This window comes from Balaenoptera acutorostrata, chromosome 2, assembly GCF_949987535.1.
Source record: "Balaenoptera acutorostrata chromosome 2, mBalAcu1.1, whole genome shotgun sequence".
NCBI lineage: Eukaryota > Metazoa > Chordata > Mammalia > Artiodactyla > Balaenopteridae > Balaenoptera > Balaenoptera acutorostrata.
The window spans coordinates 64,454,866-64,470,068 of NC_080065.1; the positions used below are offsets into that span (position 1 = coordinate 64,454,866).

Below are 15,203 nucleotides of genomic sequence, written 5' to 3' on the forward strand. Positions count from 1 at the left end.
CATTTGGAAATATTTTCTCCCATTCTGAGGGTTGTCTTTTCATCTTGTTTATGGTTTCCTTTGCTGTGCAAAAGCTTTTAAGTTCCATTAGGTCCCATTTGTTTATTTTTATTTCCATTTCTCTAGGAAGTGGGTCAAAAAGGATCTTGCTGTGATATTTTTTCTTTTTGGTTTATATGTTAGTACTGGATTGTGTGTATTGTCACTTCCTGCTTTAAAGTTTGTTGATTAAAAAGTATTCAACAAACATAATTACCAATGATCTATTTTTAATACAAATCTATTTATTTTATTTAGGTATAATTGATGTGCAATATTATATGTTTCAGAAGTACAACATAGTTATTCACAATTTTTAAAAGTTATAGTCCGTTTATAGTTATTATAAAATATTGTCTATATTCCCTGTGTTATACTATATATCTGTGTAGCTTATTCATTTTAGACATAGTAGTTTATACCTCTTAATTCCCTACCCAATTTTTCCTCTCCCCCTTTCCCTCTCCCCTCTGGTAACCACTAGTTCTCTATATCTGAGTCTTTCTTTTTTGTTCATTCATTTGTTTTATTTTTTAGATTCTGCATATAAGTGATATCATACAGTCTTTCTCTGTCTGACTTATTTCACTTAGCATGATACCCTCCAAGTCCATCCACGTTGTTGCAAATGGCAAAATGTCATTCTTTTTTATGGCTGAGTAGTATTCCATTGTGTGTGTTTGTGTGTATGTGTGCGTGTGTGTACCTCCAGTGATCTATTTTTGAAAATCTATCAAACATGGCCTTTGACTTAGATGAAGATTTTGAAAGAAGGGACAGTGTCTCTCAAGGATATGAAAGGCTTCAGGGCATAATCCATTTTAGTGTAACATGTCGGAGACTTGGGAAGTGGTGTGGGATCAGGAGAAAGCCCTGCCAGGCAAGGAAGTAAGCTGGGACATGGCAGACCCAAGATGCCTGGGCTCCTCCCGGTGAGAAGGCGGCCCCAGAGGGGAGGAGACTTCGTGCAGTGAGCTTCCAGCTGGTGTCTCAGCCCATCGAAGGGATCCATGTCCATCTGCTTTTTAAAAAAATAATGACTCAGTATTTGTATATACTGTGAACTGATCACCACAGTAAGTCTAATTAACATCCATCGCCATATGTAGTTACAATTTTTTTTCTTTTGAGAACTTTTAATATCTACTCTTAGGAAATTTCAAATATGCAACATAGCATTATTGACTATAGTCCATGCTGTACAGGACATCCTCAGGACTTATTCGTTATAACTGGAAGTTTGTACTTTTTGACCTCCTGCATCCCTTTTTTTTTTTTTTAATAAATTTATTTATTTATTTATTTATTTTTGGCTGCCTTAGGTCTTTGTTGCTGTGCGCGGGCTTTCTTTAGTTGTGGTGAGTTGGGGCTACTCTTCTTGCAGTGCGTGGGTTTCTCATTGTGGTGGCTTCTCTTGTTGTGGAGCACGGGCTCTAGGCGCGTGGGCTTCAGTAGTTGTGGCTCGCGGGCTCTAGAGTGTAGGCTCAGTAGTTGTGGTGCACGGGCTTAGTTGCTCTGCGGCATGTGGGATCTTCCCAGACCAGGACTCGAACCCATGTCCCCTGTGTTGGCAGGCGGATTCTTAACCACTGCGCCACCAGGGAAGCCTCCTGCATCCCTTTTACCCACTCCCCACCCCCACCTCTGGCAACCACCGATCTGTTGTCTGTGTGTATGAGTTTGAGGGTTTTTTTAGATTCCACATATTAGTGATAACATGTGGTATCTGCCTTTCTCCATCTGATTTATTTCACTTACCATAATGCCCTCACGGGCCATCCATGTTGTTGCAAATGGCAAGATTTCCTTCTTTCTTATGGCTAAATAATATTTCATTGTATGTGTATATACCACATTTTCTTTATCCATTCAACCATCCATGGTTGTTTCCATGTCTTGGCTATTGTAAGTAATGCTGCAGTGAGTATGGGGTTGCATATATCTTTTAGAGTTAGTGATTTTATTTCCTTTGAATAAATACCCAAAAGTGGAATTTCTGGATCATATGGTAGTTCCATTTTTAATGTTTTGAAGAACTTCCATGCTGTTTCCCATAGTGGCTGCACCAGTTTACATTCCCACCAACAGTGCACAAGGGTTCCCTTTTGTCTACATCCTTGACAACACTTGTTATTTTTTTACTTTTTGATAATAGCCATGTTAACAGGTGTGAGTTTATATCTCACTGTGGTTTTGATTTGTATTTCCCTGAAAACTAGTGATGTTGAACACCTATTTGTATACCTGTTGGCCATCTGTATGTCTTCTTTAGAAAACTGTCTATTTAGATCCTCCACCCATTTTTTTATTGGGTTGTTTGTTTTTTTGCTGTTGAGTTATATGAGTTCTTTATATTTTTTTAGATGCTAACTCCCTTATCAGACATATGATTTGCAAATATTTTCTCCTATTTGGTAGGATATCTTTTCATTTTGTTGGTGGTTTTCTTTGCTATGCAAAGCATTTTAGTTTTATGTAGTCCCAATTGTTTATATTTAGTTTTGTTGCCTTTGCTTTTGGTATCAAAAAATCACTGCAAGACCAACATCAAGGAGCTTATCCCCTATGATTTCTTCTAGGAATTTCATGATTTCAGATTTTAAGTTCAAGACTTTAATCCATTTTGAGTAGATTTTTGTGTATAGTGTAAGATAGTGATCCAGTTTCATTCTTTTCCATGTGGCTATTTTTTTTAAATTTATTTATTTTGTTTATTTATTTTTGGCTGCATCAGGTCTTTGTTGCTGTGCACGAGCTTTCTCTAGTTGCAGCAAGCGGGGGCTACTCTTCATTGCGGTGCGCAGGCTTCTCATTGCGGTGGCTTCTCTTGTTGCAGAGCACGGGCTCTAGGCGTGCAGGCTTCAGTAGTTGTGGCCCGTGGGCTCAGTAGTTGTGGCTTGTGGGCTCTAGAACGCAGGCTCAGTAGTTGTGGCACACGGGCTTAGTTGCTCCACGGCATGTGGGATCTTCCCGGACCAAGGATGGAACCCGTGTCCCCTGCATTGGCAGGCAGACTCCCAACCACTGCACCACCAGGGAAGCCCTCCATGTAGCTATTTAATCCAACACCATTTACTGAAGAAACTATTCTTTCCACCTTGTATATTCTTGGCTCCTTTGTCATAAATTAATTGACCATATCTATGTGGGTTTATGTCTGGACTCTCTATTGATCTACATCATTAGATACATTGAACTACCTATGCAGATAAATATGTGTCTGTTTTTATGCCAATACCATACTGTCTTGATTACTATAGGTTTGTAACATAGTTTGAAATTGGGGAGTGTGATACCTCCAGCTTTGTTCTTCTTTCTTAAGAATATTGGAAAAATATTCTAGAATATCAAAAGGAATCATGTACTTTTTTGTAAGATTTAGTTCAACATAAAATGCCTCCTTCAGCACTGAGTGTTTCATTTGGAATCAGGAAATTTTCACTTAATAACATAAACTCATGCAGAGAGGCAAGTCCTTGGAGACCTCTGGGAAAGGAGGGGAACTGACTTTCACAGGAAAAAAATTCTCCCAACAGCAAAGTTTAGACATTGCAGGAGGAAGAATGAGGTCCACGTGAGAGGTGACATGGGTAGAGGGGGAATCACATGACATTCTGATGGCTTTTTAGAGACAAACTAGTGAACCCAAGCAGTGCAAACCAACCGCTATGGGCTGTGAAGCCACAGTGCAGGACCCAGGCCCACTTGGGCTTGTTCACGCCCGTCCAGAAATGAGTCGAGTATAGTCCACATACAAAACCAAGCAGAGCCTCCCCCACCAGCCTAGCCTTGCTCCTCCTCCTTCCCCGCTTTCCCGTTTAGTGAGTGGACCCCGTCTCCTGTCACCATTTCCCTGCAGCTCCATGTGCCCAAATTCTACCAGCCCTCCATAGCCCAGCCCGAGAAACATCAAGTTCCATCTCCCTCCTCGAGCCCCCAAAGTACCTTCTTTGCTGTGTATCACGCCCACCGTCGTGATGGCTACTTGTGTGCCTCACTGCCCTCTCCTCTCCAGCAGGGTCCCTGGGCTGTGCTTGTCTTTGTGTGCCCATGCTGCCTGGTGCGTAGTAGGCCCTCAAGCAGTTGGTGAGCTGGAGTGGACTTGAATGTCTTGGTCCTGGCTTCCTGCCACCTGTAAACTCTTCCTGCTTCACAGGGAGAGCAGGCAAGTCCTTAGCACAGGACTCAGGGATGCAGAAGCAGAGGGGCCACCTCCTCTTTTCTGAGGCTCTAAATAGAAATGTCTTTATTGCCGTAAATTAGCTGCTGTTCTCAGAAGGGTGGAAACGCAGGGCTCAGATATCCTGAGCCATTGACGTCACCTAATGGTGCTGCACTGGCCTAGAGAGACACTTAGATTTTCCAATAACAAAGAATTTTTATATCTCTGGCCAGCCACACTGTTTTTCCTTCTCATCAAAGGAGGCTGAAGTGAATGGTGATGGGTCTGTGATGGGAAGGGCTCCCTAGAGGGTGGGAGCAGCCCATCTGCAGGTGGTTCTAGTGGCGCTGCTTTCTGGGGTTTAGCCCTGAAGTCAAAATCCACCCATGGGTTTGCATTTTAACAAGGAATGAAATTGGAAGCCAGGCTGCTGTCTGCTGGTGGTGCTTGTCATCAGCAAAGATCTTTTTTCCTATGTGAACCCTGTAGCTTTTTACCAAAAGGCTGGGAATGCCCTGTGAGGTTAGTCTGCCGTAAACATTGTCGCCCCTGCAGCACTCACACATTTTCTCCCCAGATGTGTATGAAACACCTGTTCCGCGCTGGCGCCAGGGACACGAAGTCTCTGCCCCAGAAGCTATGGGGCCACAGACAAACAGGACACATTTCTAGAGCACAGTGTGGGGAGGTGTGAACCAGGTGCTGGAGAAGCACAGAACGCAGGACGGAAGAGGCTGGCTAGGATTTTTTTAGGTGTCATCTAGGACAAAGGGCAACAAGCTACACCCTACAGGCCAAATGTGGTCTGTTTTGTAAATAAAGTTTTATTGGCTCACAGCCACGTTCTTTTTTACATAGCACCCGAGGCTGCTTTCATTCTACAACAGCAGGGTTGAGCAGGTACAACAGAGACCACATGGCCAGCAAAGCCTAAAATATGTACTCTCTGGCCCTTTACAGAAAAAATTTGCTAACCTCATTTCTAAAAGATAATTTTCTTTCTTGGATTTCCCACTTTCTTAGGTCAGGGACCATCTGCCCCACCTCAATGCATGCACATACTTCTTTGAACACCCTTTGCCTTCCTGGCATCCCCTGCACCCTGGTTCAGAGGCTGTCTCAACCCCTTTATACCAGTGCAGACATGAGAACTTAGTTCCCCTGAGGCTTTGCCTTTTCATGAGGTCCAGGTCGAAATCCAAATGCATGGCTGAAACTGGAATTTCAGACATCTGCAAGCATAGTCCAGGAGTTGGACTCACATAGGGGAAGGAGGCTTCCAGGATCCCAGCTTTACACCAGCTCCTCCTAAGCTGGCCTGGTTCAAGGAGAGGGGATCTCCCCACTGCCACCCCCGTAGTGCCCACCCCCAGCCCAGGTGCAGTGCAGCCCCCATTCTCACTTCTCCTCCAAGCTTTGGCATTAGAGTATGGGGAGCACAGCACTCTCAAAAGCCAGCAGCCAGTGGCAGGCTTGGAGCCCTGGAGCGTGTGTGGGGTTGCAGCTGGTGGTGTCCATCGGACTGTATCACCTGATCTCTGTTCTCATGGCGGGGGGTGGGGTGACACACAGTCCACGGAGAAGCCTCAGGGAGATGCACGTGTCTCGTGTTCAGTAAGAGGAAGTCGTTCTCTTGTGAAGTCAGGAAGCACAGCCCACCCAATGAGCAGCTCCCGAAAATATTCCCTTGTTCATTGGGGTTATAGCAGGAGAAGGTCATTGCCAGGCTCAAAGGAAGCGGTTTGCTTTCTGACTAATCAGCGTTCCAGGACAAAAGCTGGTTGAGAGCAGACTGAGACCAATCTGACCTGGATTTTGCACAGGGCTTTCCAGAGCTAGACAACAGAGGTTCCTGCCTTTGGAATTTCATTGACCACCACCTCACCCTCATGACAGGAAGGTTGTTTCAGCCCTGGGAAATAGGAAGGACATAATCACTGAATGAAGAATAGCTATTTAACATGAATCAGTTTGCCTTAGTTGAAACCTTGTTTCTATCAGTGAAAACCTACGTAAGCGTCGTCACAGCCTGACATCAGTATGGGGACGGGCATTTGGAAGTCACTGCTTTAAAAGCACTTTCACGCTTGTAACTTATTTGGGGATAGAAGAGGCAGAAATAGGGGCTGAGTTGGCCAAATTTGCAGTAATGAAACCTTGCTTTGAGATAAGCTTTTTAGGGTTCATACTACTATGCCATTTTATACAAGGGACTTGAGTGTCCGTGGATTTTGATATCCATGAGGGCAGAGGACAACTAGGAGGGTGGTCCTAGAACCAATCCCCCATTAATACCAAGGGATGACTGTATTTTGTTTTATAGTAAACTATTTAATCTTGAAATTGTTGTAAAGATTAGGGAAAAATAGAACTTTACTGTAATAATAATGCATAAGACCAAACCTGTCAGAAGTGCCTAAAACAAGATACAAGGACATAGAGTGTCAGGGCGTAAGAAGGGGGAAGGAACAGGTCTTTAGTTTTGTGAAGGCTTCGAGTAGGGAAGGAGGGACTGGGTCCTGAAGCCAAAAGCAGTGGAAAGTTTTAGGGGATCTGATTAGGCTCAATATAGGAAAGAATTATTAGAATTGACCAAAGTTTGTAGCCTTAGCGGGTAGTGAGTTCACCACCACGGGAGGTAATCAAATAGTAGTAGACTGAGCTTTCAGTGGGAAAAGCTGTCTAGGGAGGTCACTAATTGGCCAGAGGTTAGACTAGATCAGTGGTTCTCCAAGTGTGGTTCCCTGGAGCAGCAGTGGCCCCAGGGATTTGTTAGAATTACAAAACCAGACTACAGAATCAGAAATTTGGGGGGTGGGCCTGGGCAGTCTGTTTTAATAAGCCTTCCAGGTGCTTCTAATTCACTCTGAAGTTTAAGAGATACTAGATAAGATGAATGACTTCAAGACTCTGATAGTGTGAATTTGGAATATTTGTTCATGAGCAGAGGCTGTTCCTGGTTTAATATAGTCAGGAATGCTTGTTTTCACTTCTAGCCCTCCAGCTTTCCCCTCCTGAGCATGAGGCCCCTGACCCAGGCTGCTCAGAATGTTGTGTTGCAGAGGACCCCCAGCTCTGCCCCAGGCATGCCCAGCTTGTGCCCTAGACCTGCACATCCCAGATGGAAATGTGGCTCAACAAACGGCGATGTGCTCCAAGTGTGAACCACGTGCTAGATTTCAGAGCCTTAGTATGAAAAAGAATGTAGATTAGCTCATTAAAAATATCTCAGTCTCATGTTGATCACATGTTGAAATGATAACATCTCGCACATATTGTACTTAAAATATTAATTTCACCTGTTTCTTGTCACTTTAATGCAGCTACTAGAGTACCTAAAATTATGTATGTGGCTTGCATTTGTGGCTCTCACATTATTTCTGTTGGGGGTCTAGCCCTTCCCCTCCAGGCCAAATCTTACCCCCCGAATCCAGCTCTTCGCGCCCTTTCGCAGGCGATAGAGGGGCTCAAAGAGCTACACACACAGTCTAGCTTCTGTCAATGAGTTGAGTCGGCTGCAGACTTACTGAGCCTCCCAGGAGAGGAGGCTGTAACCCAGGCCCCTAGCAGTGCTTTCCTGTTACATGATGGGTGCTTAAGCAGACGTTCAGGGACCATTTTTGTTTGGGGAGGTGTGGGCGACACCTTCCGTTAGTTCTCAAACTGCAGCAGAAAGTTAGCTCTCACTTTCTAGAGCTATCGGGTGGACAGTGGGAGCTCTGGGCACCACGCCCTCCCACCCACTGCCCCTGTGGCCCTTGCAGTCCCACCCCAGACTGGCCTTCTCTTGGGTGCGTCTCGCCCCTTGCTGCCCCTAGGCCTCGACTCTCCCCACGTTTGCCAGGGTCGGCTCCCTCTCATCCTTTCCTTCCCAGCAGGTGGCTTGGCTGATAGCCCTCTTCGTGATTTGGGGGCCTCCCCACAGCGTGCACAGAATAGGGGCCTTAATGCTCAGAGAGCCTCATCCCATTGCATTCTCGGTGAAACAGGAAGAGCATGGCTGGTGCAGGCAACCAGGAGAGAAAGATGGGTAGAATCACTTGCTGGTTTCTATTCATTGCTGATCCCTGGTGATAAAAACAAGTTTTCAGTGTATCCTAAATTCCCAATATTTGAGATGTGTCACATGGGGGTTTTGTTTTGTTTTGTTTTTTTATTTCCTGTGTTAACATATAAAAAGTATCCATAGAAACAAGGTGGGGAGAATTTTTTCTGTAGCCTCAATACATTTATTACTGATGCCACTTTGTATTTCTAACACCATTATAATTCTGCATCCTAAAAATACATTCTGCGGGTTTCTGGTCTATCTAGAACCTCAGCATCTAACTAATTCACCTTGGATTTTGTTAGCGTGTCAATTTTATCCTCACTTTTATTTAATATTGCATTACATGGAAAATATATCAAATGATCCAAATGTGCTTAAAGATGTGCTTCTCCTGCCCATAAGTACACATAATTACAGAGTCGTGGGGAAGATTGTCTAGCCTATTTCTCCCCCCAAAGTATGTAATATATGTCATCTTAAAATGATTATTGTCTAGATTATCTATGTCGCATGTTTTTGAATGATGTAGACCCTTTGCAGCTTCCTCATCCTTCAGGACTCAATCCAGCTTCTTTTCCCTCCAAGAATCTCCCCAAGCCTGCCCGCCATCTCTCTCCCCACCAGTGAAGGTGACGGTGACCCTGTTTTTCTGCATCGTCCATTCCACTGTTAATCTTATGCTGCTTTGGGTCAGTTCTCACTTCCGGCCACTGTGTGTGCCCAGTAGATAACAGGAAAGTATTTTGAAAGCTAATTTTTATTCCCTAATACAGTAACCTTTGGAAGGCATAGGAAATCGAAGATACAGCCCTGTCTAGTTCCAAATTATTATTACATGTAGAGTTTTCATCTGTATGTAGCCAATATACATATCACATGCCATTGCAAAGAGTATTTGCTGTATTCTCCCAAGGCGCACGTCCAAGTGTGACTTCCTGAAGTGGGAGGAAAAGGACACTGCAACTGAAAACATGACTTCAGTTTGCACTGAAAGTGGCTGTTCGTGTTTAGAGATGTATTTTATCTAATCAGTGTATTACCACGGTACTGAGTTTGTACATATGTACTTTACTCACTGTAGGTGCCCCAAATATTTGTTGATAGATTTGGTAAAGCCACTATGTAAACAACATTTTTCCATTTAGCTTTAGTACATATTTACACGGAGCTATTTAAAGAAAGGGCTCCAATATTGCAAAACCACAATTTTTCCTGAGAAACCACGTTTGAACAGCCAAACCCCGAGCAGATGGGAATGGAGTACCTGCGGGGTGTCTGAGGGTAAGACAACTAGGAGCTCCCAGCAGGGAACAGGCCCGGACGCTGAGAATTCAGCGATGCGATTACATGTGTGAGAAAGTCTCGGCTCACAGGAGAGAGAGGCGACCTCAGGCCTGACGCTGCTGGCAGCTGTTGTAGCGGGGCACGACAAGCTTCATGAGACCCCCACACGTCTGAAGCTGAGACAGCCACCTGGCCGACAAGGGGGAGGACTGACTGAGAACATTCTGGGTGCGGGTACCTACCCTGAGCCCCGTGGGAAAGGAGACTGCCTCGTTTCAGGTAGACACACGTGCTCTGCCCCTCATGGCTAGCAGGGCAGCAGGCCCGGGGTTGTCTGCCCTGCACGGGGGTGGGATTCCTCTGCCCTGGCTGGTCTCTTCTCCTCTTCTCTCCGCCACAGCCGTAGGTATTTATAAGGCACTTGACCTGTGGTGGGGACAGCTAGGAGGTGGAGAATGGGAAAAACAGAGGGGAAGGCACTCAAAGTCTGAGCCGGAAATCACGTTTCCCTCTGTGTGAAACCTTTCCTGCATGCTCACCTGTAACGGGCTGCCCCGATGGCGAGGCCCCGCTCAGGTGAGCCTCAGTACGGGAGGCCTAAACGTGGAGAAAAATTCGTTTGACTTAAGAAAAGTAAAATAGGTTTGCTGATGAATGGTAAACAGACATAGCTGAGCTGTTTGTTAAAAATTAACGTTAGCTCTTTATCTCTGACACGTTTAAGACAACTAGGATTTAAGGAGGAGATTCTATGTTGGCCTTTGGGAAGGAGGAGTTCCCCACCCCCCAAATTTAACTAAAATTCCAAAGGTTGTATTTTTGTATGATTTGTGTCATTCAGACTATTGAAAGATATTCTGTTCACTGTGGAGACTTAAAATAATTCAGCACAAGAAGCTTTTATATTACCTTAGAGCTGATTTAGGTTAAAGTTTTACTTATTTACCTATTTTTATGCAATTTATGGGAATTAGCAATTGATAGGAAAGTTTTCTTTTTCCAAAGCAGCAGTTGGTGTCTGTCTCCTCAGAAGGAATTATTTCACTTCACATTGAGAACTTTTCAGGCTGGGGCATGTGCTCAGCATAAGCTGGGCATTCATTCCTCTATTCATTAAGTAGCAATTGCCTTCCAGCACTTTGGCCCAGTGGAAGACACAAGGGTGGATGAGAATGAGGTCACCATGTTTTACCCCATATCGGCGGAAATCCTTGGCTTGGCTAATGGGACCACCCCTTCCACTCAGCCTCGCCCTGCGCCCCCAAACCTGGGAACCACCTTCAGCAACCTTGCTTTCCTGATCCCCCTGCATCCTCAGAGCCACTTAGTTCTGAAGACTGTGTCTTCCTAACAACGCTTGACTTCATGGCCTTTTCTCCAGCCCCGTCCCACTTCATTTCATCCCATGGCGGCCTCTGGTTGTCCTGCACTAGCCTCCTAACTGCTGCAGGCTCTTGAGAGCTGACTGTTTAACTTTCTGGAGTTTTGTGAGGCGTTATTAAAATTAAATTATAGGGCTTCCCTGGTGGCGCAGTGGTGGAGAATCTGCCTGCCAATGCAGGCGACACGGGTTCGAGCCCTGGTCTGGGAAGATCCCACATGCCGCGGAGCAAATGGGCCCGTGAGCCACAATTACTGAGCCTGCGCGTCTGGAGCCTGTGCTCCGCAACAACAGAGGCCGCGACGGTGAGAGGCCCGCGCACCGCGGTGAAGAGTGGCCCCCGCTTGCCACAACTAGAGAGGGCCCTCGCACAGAAACGAAGATCCAACACAGCCATAAATAAATAAAAAAAAAAAAAAAAAAAAATTAAATTATAGAAGCACGCAATTAGATAAATTTTTAAATAGGTAATAAGGACTCAAAATCTACAACTTATCATGTTACTACATTTTACTATTAACTATGCTGTTGAGGTTACTTAACATTTGTTTTATCTGCATGGTGGAAATACAATATAAAGTTGTGCTGCACACACGCATCTTCCCAACCCCCCATGTTCAGTGACATGTTGGTAGCTTCAAACAGCCATGGTGGAAATCAGACCGAGGAAATCAGCAAATGCTACAAATTCGGACTTTTTTTTTTTTTTTTTTTAACAAAACAGTTTATTATTTTAAGCGTTCTTCTTAATATTATTGTGGTGAAAACAGAGAACCCCCTCCCCCTCCAAACATTGTTTAATTTAATATTTACATGTTTGTTAGCTGCTCACATCTTAAAATTCTTTCTACAACATCATAAACCCATGGAAAATTCTGAACAGAGAAATTCATTGTAGGAAAAATGTTCAGGCAAGGCATGGTTTACATGGATAAAAATCAAAAAATTTAAATCCACATTTGTGACTTAATCTAGACCACAATTTATCTGCGTTGGCTCAGACTTTTTAAACTGAGGAATTATTGACATAGAACACTGTATTAGTTTTAAGCGTACAGCATAGTGATTTGATACATGTACATTGCAAAATGATCAACACAGTAAATTTAGTTAACATCCATCACCACACAGTTAGAAATACTTTTTTCTTTTGCTGAGAAAATTTAAGCTCTACAATCTTAGCACCTTTCGAATACACGATACAGTATTGTTAATTATAGTCATCATGCTGTACATACATCCCCAGGACTTATTTATCTCATAACTGAAAGCTTGTATCTTTTGATCACCTTTACCCATTTCATCCACCTCTCAATCCCCCGCCTCTGGCAACCACCAGTATGTTCTCTGTATCTATGAGCTCGGGTTTTTTGTTTTTAGATTCCACATATAAGTGATATCTTATAGTATTTGTCTTTCTCTGACTTATTTCACCTATCGTGAAACATCATCAAGGTCCATGTTATTGCAAATGGCAGGATTTCCTTTTTTATAGCTGAATAATATTCCATTGTATATATAAACCACATTTTCTTTATCCATTCATTCATCAATGGACACATAGGTTGCTTCCATGTCTTGACTATTGTAAATAATGCTGCAGTGAACATGAGGGTGCATCTCTCTTTTCAAGATAGTGATTTTATTTCCTTTGGATAAATGCCCAGAGGTGGAATTGCTGGATCATATGGTAGTTCCATTTTTAATATTTTGAGGAGCCTCCATACTGTTTTCCACAGTGGTTGTACCAGTTTACACTCTCGCCAGCAGTGCACAAGGGTTCCCTTTTCATCCTTGCCAACACTTGATATTTCTTGTAGTTTTGATAATAGCCATTCTAATAGGTATGAGTTGATATCTTGTTGTGGTTTTGATTTGCATTTACCTGATGATTAGTGATGTTGAGCACCTCTTTGTGTACCGGTTGGCCATCTGTGAGTATTCTTTGGAAAAAATGTCTATTTATATCCTCTGCTCATTTTTTAATCAGGTTTTGTGGGAGGGATTTTTGCTATTGAGTTGTATGAGTTCTTTATATGTTTGTAGATATTAACTCCCTTATCAGAATCATGATTTGCAAATATTTTCTCCCATTCAATAGGTTGCCTTTTTATTTTGCTGATGGTTTCCTTTGCTATGCAGAAGCTTTTTAGTTTGATGTAGTCCCACTTGTTTTGTTTTTTTTTTTTTTTGCTTGTTGCTTTTGCTTTTGGTGTCAAATTCAAAAAGTCATTGCTAGGATCAAGGAGTTTGTCCCCTATGTTTTCTTTTAGGAATTCTATCGTTTCAGATCTTACGTTCAAGTCTTTAATCTATTTTGATTTGATTTTTATGTGTGGTGTAAGACAGTGGTCCAGTTTCATTCTTTTGTATGTGACTATCCAGTTTTCCAGTACCATTTATTGAAGAGACTATCTTTTCCCCATTGTGTGTTCTTGGATCCCTTGTTGTACATAAATTGCCCATATATGTATAGGTTTATTTCTGGGCTTTCTGCTCCATTTATCTATGTGTCTGTTTTTATGCCAATACCATACTGTTTTGAATACTCTAGCTTTGTAATACAGTTTGAAATCAGGAAGCATGATGCCTCCAGCATTGTTCTTCTTTCTCAAGGTTTCTCTGGCTACTCAGGGTCTTTTTTGGTTCCATACAAATTTTAGAATTGTTTGTTATATTTCTGTGAAAAATGCCATTGGAATTTTATAGGAATTGCATCGAATCTGTAGATTGCTTTGGGTACAAAGGACATTTTAACAGTATTAAGTCTTCCAGTTCATGAGCATGGAATATCTTTCCACTTATTTGTGCCTTCCTCAATCTCTTTCATCAGTGTTTTATAGTTCTCAGGGTACAAGTCTTCCAACTCCTTGGTTTAATTTATTTCTTTGTATTTTAATGCAACAGTAAATGGGATTTAAAAATTTTTCTCTTTCTGATAGGTCATCATTAGTGTACAGAAACACAACTGATTTTGTATATTGATTTTGTATCCTTCAACTTTACTGAATTTGTTTATTTTAACAAATTAGGTTAGAAGTCTTTTAGGCTTGTCTACATATAAGATCATGTCATCTGCAAATGGAGACAGTTTTACTTCTTCCTTTCCAATTTGATGACTTTTCTTTTTCTTTGCTAATTTGTCTGGCTTGAACTTCCAGTACTGTGTTGAATAAAAGTGGCAAGTGTGGACATCCTTGTCTTGTTCCCAATCATAGAGGAAAAGCTTTCAGTTTCTCACCACTGAGTATGATGTTTGCTGTGGGCTTGTCATACATGGCCTATATTATGTTGAGGTACATTCCCTCTATACCCACTTTATTAAGAGTTTTTTTATGGTGAAAAATTTTATATTTAGAATTAGTCTGGATTCAGTTTAGATGATCCCAGTTTTGTTGGCAACAAAAGTTCGGAGCCAGTCAAACAAATGCCTTCTTCGCTTCATCAGGCCACATCAGGGTGTTGATCTTGGCTATGTCGGTGTCATGGAGTTTCTTCACAGCCTGTTTGACCTGGTGTTTTTTGGCCTTGAAAACTGCAATAAACACAAATATGGTGTTGTCTTCTGTCTTCCTCATGGCTCACTGGGTGGTCAGGGGGAACTTGATAATGATATGGTAAAAGCTTGTTTCTCCTGGAGGTGTTCTTCCAAGGATATCTGAGCTGCTTTCAGAGCTACAGTGTTTTAGGCACTGGAAGCTGGGTGACATATATTATTCTTTTGTGGCTGGGAATGACTTTTAGCACTGCTTTCTTGGCCTTCAGAGTCTTGGCTTTGGGAGAGACAGGGTCTTCCTTCTTTGCTTTTGGTGTCATCTTTCTGAAAAGTTATTGAGAGCTTTTATCATGAATGGATGTTGAATTTTGTCAAGCACTTTTTCTGCATCTATTGAGATGATCATATGATTTTTATCTTTTGTTTATGTGGTGTATCACATTCATTGATTTGCACATGTTGAACCATCCTTGCATCCCAGTGATAAATTTCACTTTATCATGGTGTGTAATCCTTTTAATATACTGTGGAATTTGGTTTGGTAATATTTTGTTGAGAATTTTTGCATCTATGTTCATCACAGATGTTGGCCTGTAGTTTTTTTGTTAGTGTCTTTGTCTGGCTTTGGTATCAGGGTAGTGCTGGCCTCATAAAATGAGTTTGGGAGTGTTCCTTCCTCCTCGAATTTTTGGAAGTTTGAGAAGGACTGGCACTAATTTTTCTTTAAATGTTTGCTAAAATTCACCAATGAAGCCATCTGCTCCTGGGCTTTTCTTTGTTGGGAGGTTTT

The 15,203-nt window shown here is 42.6% G+C and overlaps 1 protein-coding gene and 1 pseudogene across 4 annotated transcripts in view; one reads left to right on the forward strand and one right to left on the reverse strand.

The window, feature by feature from the left end:
- The window catches only part of PDE8B (phosphodiesterase 8B), a 269,134-nt gene that overhangs the window by 171,694 nt on the left and 82,237 nt on the right, over positions 1-15,203 (forward strand). The window lies entirely within an intron of this gene.
- LOC130707418 (60S ribosomal protein L23a-like) lies at positions 14,294-14,733 on the reverse strand (annotated as a pseudogene).